The sequence below is a fragment of the Rhopalosiphum padi genome, chromosome 2 (genome assembly GCF_020882245.1).
Source record: "Rhopalosiphum padi isolate XX-2018 chromosome 2, ASM2088224v1, whole genome shotgun sequence".
Taxonomy (NCBI): Eukaryota; Metazoa; Arthropoda; class Insecta; order Hemiptera; family Aphididae; genus Rhopalosiphum; species Rhopalosiphum padi.
In genome coordinates, this window is record NC_083598.1 from 83,803,771 (window position 1) to 83,809,831 (window position 6,061).

The window sequence follows — 6,061 nt, forward strand, 5'->3', positions numbered from 1 at the left end:
TTATACGATATAGGCATATAGCTATACGGACAAATGTCAGGTATATAAACTATACTATATTATAGGTATACTAGGCACTCGATTAATTTGTATCGTCATTGAACCTTCTTCGTTGATTGAAAAGTGCCATATTAAATAATATTTTTTTCTCGTTTATTAATAATCTTATAAGTAAGGCAATAATTATCTGTGTTGAAATAAATTCAATCATTTTTCATGTTCCTGTCATAATGTATAACATTATTGACGTGATATGATAGGTATAGTCATTATGTTATTATTTTTTTAGTGGCCGCTTCTGTTCATCAACTGTCACTGATCAGATAAACATGAATGATGCATGAGGTCAGTCTTTTATTTATTCAAAATTTAAGCTATTAATTATGTTCAATATTAATTTTGTACAGACTTTAAAATCAATAAACACGCGTATATACATATAAATATATAAAATAGGTATAATATTCGTGATTTATCATCAAACGTCTGTGTTACACCATATTTAATCAAAATCGGTTTACGTGTATCTATACTTAGAGAGAATGTTTTACTTTAAATATTGGACTAAAATAGTTACTTTCTTGCGAGTAAATATTGAGATACTATAACAGTATCAGTTTGTTTTAAGTTAGCGTACTAAAGAGGAAAATATTATAAATCACAAAACTCGTTTAAGTCGTTGTATAATATATGTAACATAGCTATAACATATCACGTCATGTAAATGTAAACGAAAGGAGTTTAAGTAGTAGATGAGTGAAATTTAAAATCAAAGTCAAACGAATTCATCTATATCTTAGGTAGTTAATATAATATACTATATCGATTGAACAGCTGACTTTACGCGCACAATTATAATGTATATTATTGAAGAAAAAAATCCGATCGTTGTCCCCGTTTGTACATTGAATAACTGAGTCGGGCAATATCATTACATAATATTGCAGTACGACATAGAGCTTTTATCTCGTCGGACGTTGCGCAAATATGGTATAGGAAACTATTTGATCTGTGTCGTGTTAGAATTGTTGTGATAATAGTAGGTATAAGTTCCTATTCTCGACGTCTCGTCGTGGTTTTTCGCATAGCGAATAGTGCGATATTTTCGGTCTGAGTTTTAAAGCAGGCAAGTGCCCTGCAACAGTGTTGTTGTATAGAAAAATTAAAGTGACTTTAATGATTATAATATGATACATTAATTACATTATCATTTAAATGAAAAATCGTGTGTACCTCGAATTTTTTCCAGTGTTTAGGGAATAATTTACGCGAACTTACGTTGTCAGAATCTTACTTGGAGCGCGTTTGAGCTAATGTAATATTGGCAAAATAAGCTCAACAATAAGCTACTTGCGGATTGATCTGAAATCGAACGAAAAATTTACTTTAATGTCATAAAAATAATGTTCAATATTTTCAAATTCTATGTCCGAAAATTTTCATTTTAATATTTTTAAAATTTTAATTCAAATGGATTACGCGTCATGTGCACGCCTTTACCCGCGACATCTGAGAAGCTCTTATATCATGTGGACACCCATAGGAATATCTATATGGCATTAAATATTCTCTTGTCGGGTTTCACGAAAACCGCGGTCGCCTGGTCGTTATTATGCCTGTCGGCTGCAGTGCTCGAAAGTATGATAATAATTTATTATTAATTTTGAACGATATAGGTATATACTGTGTACGGTTTTTATTCTCTATACATCACCTGCGTCCCGCGACGTTTAATAATATGTACGAAACTACGAAAGTACGCGTATATATAACTCTTAATAGTTGATTCTTTTTATTACGTTCTCTCCGTGGCCGGGATACCTTATATATATATTCACTATTTAGGTATATGTAATATTATATCGTCAATATTATGATAATAACCGACGAATGGCGACGAACAATACGCGCGGGTACCTTACAAACAGTCAACGATTCGTATACCCATTATACTCTATTATTGTTATTATTGTTTAACACGCGTATTTTATTATTATTATTTTTTTTTTTTTGTTCACGTGCGATTCGTCATGATTCACAATGATAGACGCAACGATATGTTATTAATACTATTATTATTATTATTATTATCGTCATTATTATATGGTACAGCGTTATTGAAACACGCGAATAACCAACTTGTACCAATCTAGTTTAAAAACGAATCGGATAAAAGAGAATGTGCAATTATTTAACGATGACCGACAGGTGGACGCGATAGCGCACACGGATTTTTTTTACCCGTCTTCTTCCCATGCCGCGTGTTTATGTTAATCCGACGAGTTTTCGAGTCAAATGCGAGGGATTCCAAGGTCGCGACACGACGCGGGCGATGTACCGATGTTCAATATTGTGTATATTATAATAATATATAATATTTTACAATACGTGTAGTAGGTATACACGTTATTTAAATACCTAATTAAATAATCATTCAAATATAATTCGAAAACACACTCACGTGCGAGTCTAAGAATAATCGTGTTAATAAAAAAAAAAAAAAAACAAATAAAAAACTAAGACTGTATAGTTATTTGTAATATGTATAACATATATACACGGTACATTTGAGAGACGTATACGCCACAGCTGGTGTTATTTACCATATTTATTTACGGTCGTCGGCGACATAATATAATAGCGTATATATTTTGTATTTAATATAATATTGTGGTCATTAAAATAGTCCCACACCGCGGTGATGATAATAATATATTGTTCCGGGATACCCATCAAATCGTCGTTTGAGTTTTTATTTTTTTGCGAAATCCGACGAAACAACGAAGCAGTTTTCTAGTAGGACCATTGCCGGAAGACGGTTATTTTTTCTATAGCGACTTCTTGTAATAATTTTACACAATTTATAAATCACCACCTACGTTAAGATATAATATATAGTCAGCTTGGTGGATGAGGGTGACTGTCAGCGATCGACCTCCTTCCCAATTTTTCCTTCATCTTTTCTAATAATTTTGCTCATCATAGTCATCATGCGTAATATTATATTGAAAAATAGCTATATTCGTTTTACAATGACGATTTTTTTTTCTCATTTGGGTCATTTAAAAAAGGTACTGCACGTTTGGTCCATATATAAATCGCAATAGATCGTACATAGTACATATTGTAGTACTCACGTATTCTACTTATTATACAAAGAGCCTCTTTGAAAGAGGTCGCTTTCCTAATTTTTGAAAAAATCGCCCAAACTACAAAAAATGTAGGCAGATAATTGTTTTCAATCAACCTCATTATCAAAAAAAAAAAAGGTATTTTACTAAAATATTAATACAACTCTTGTTTAATCGTTATTATTATTTATTGTTTAATCTCTTTTATTCGACTTTAGATGTCGCTATTACTCTTCTATAGAAGACTCTATAGAGTCTCAATTTGTGCGGTACTTACTACATATATTTACATGGTACTACACTACAGTTATTAGTGTTATTACTTATTATAAATCATGCAGTGGGCAGTTGCATGCTCTAAATATGATGCAATATGTTCTCGCACTCTCCCGATGCTAATTCTAAATATTTTTTTTTTAAATAAAAAGCCAGCACTAAAAAAAAATCGTGATTACACAACTTCTATTTTATACTTTAATATTTATACATCCATAAATAAAATTCATGAAAATTATATATTATATCATTCCCTATGCCCTAACCTAACTGTACCTATATATTAAAATCTAATACACTAGCAGACAAAAAGAAGAAACGAAAGTTGTCATCCAGCAATGTTATCGATGTCTGTTTCTTATTTTACATGATATACCTTAATACCTATGTTTGTATTCAGTAATCATAATATATATTATATATATACATAAACTATTATAGTTTATTCAATATTATAATATTGTATATTAATGCAATGTAAGAAACCAAGAAAAGCATATATTATGTTAGGTCAAGTGATATAGGTACGCCGTTCAACGATTATAAACTTTTTTTTTGCAAACCTATATAATAATATATAATTTAAGTATTATAATATTATGTTTCAAAACGCAATGGTCGTATTAACCGTATACACTTTTAATATACCGTATTTATCGTGTCTATAATATTTTATCACAATACATTGTACTTACTACTGAATTGTTTTTATTATAAATACTATTTCACGATCATGTGGATGTAATGTTGATATTATGCATTTGTTTGGCATTTTTAACTTGGGATAAATATGTACCATAACTTGGAAATTAAAATTATTTAAAACCTTTTTACGGCTTATAATTATTTAAAGCTGATTGTGTGAAATAATTATGACGTACCTACCTACGATTTGAGTTTACGTACGTAAGTAGACACTCACGTATATTATGTAAATTGTGTCTTGAAAACAAAGTGATGCACTTATTATTTGTCCCTTTATAGTTAAACAATGAGCACTCAAGTCTAAGTCAATTAGAATTTTAACAAAATTGTAACGGAGACGCGAAAATTACGCGACTATATTTTTAGTCCGTGATTGAGCAGAATACCTACTGCAGTATACTACAAAACGTAGTAATGTAATATTGCAGAATCGTTAAACATATTTTATACTTCAAAGAAAAAGGACCTATGAAGTATATCAATATTTTATTATAAGAAACTATAGTAATATATACTATATCAGTTATCAGGAAACATTTTACTTTTAATTGTGATGCATACAACGTCACGGAATACATAACGCGGAACTTTCTAACTTTTAATTATGTAGCATTCATATTTTTTACTCGAGCCATTAGAAGTTATGTCATATTAATTCGTATTTCACTGCTCGCCTCGTGTCTTTGATAATTTATTAAAATAATATCTAATTATTATGATAATAATTCTATGATGGAGAAAAAAATTTCCTGTTATACGATTAGCGGCAATCGTTACTAGGTAAAAATTAAAATCTAAACGATGAAATTAGCATATTTTTCGTAACATATAACGGTATTATTATTTTTTGCAGTTATAATTTCTAAGGTGTGTATATTGTCGAATAATGATAAAAAAAAAAATAGCAAAAATTGTCATTTTTGTTTTTTGCATTATCCATACATTATTTGTAAAACTAACTTAGACACGTAGGTCGTAGGTATAATAATTAGAGGCAGTTTTTAAAGAAACTATACGTTTAAAAAAGTACACATCATGCCTACAAGGTATTCGCGATTGGTTCGGGCTGTATGTGTAGGTAGACGTATAGAGTAATAATGGGTAAGGAGTACACACTCACACACATGCACATAACATTAACGATGGGCCCGTGATGATATTGTATTATATTAAATGAATACAAGTATAACACACGATCTCTCTCGTTGCTTCGGGGTAGGCGAAACGAAATGATTGTTTTCCGGATATAATGACGACGACGACGACGACAACGACGACGCGACGACTGTTAAACTCATAATAAATATGTATATATTATATATACCTATACAAGAGCAATGAGTAATTTACGGGCATTAAATTAAAAAATAAATAAAAAAAACGTATAATCATAGCAATTTAAAATTTAAAATCCAAGGATATACGTCTGTTGGCGAGAAAGGTAAATATAAAATATATAATATAAGTACACAACTATTTGTAACTCTACCCATATAGATCGGGTACCCTTGCGTAAAACATATATATATATATATATATATATACATGTATACATGCACACGGCGAGTTACACGCAAATATCAAGTACCTATATACTTGTAATACGTCCTGTGCGTAAAAAATAATATATTATAAAAAATAAAATATATATTATTATCGTATGATTCGTATGTACATATTAAATATGCGCCAGAGATGCGATTAAGTTATTACTCATTATTGTTCGTCGAGATTAGAATGCATTTTTTTCTTATTTTCGACACATTAAAATAATATCCTCTTCTCGAACGTATTTTAAATGGAAACCGGTCGTCGGTGAACGGCACCGATATTGAATAAAAATCTAAGAAAAAAACAGATAGGTTAAAAAAAACCCGCGTACGTGTGTCGGTGGCTGCAAAATAAAAAAAAAATGTGGGATTGTCCAAGGACTTTGGTTTTTAGGAGTT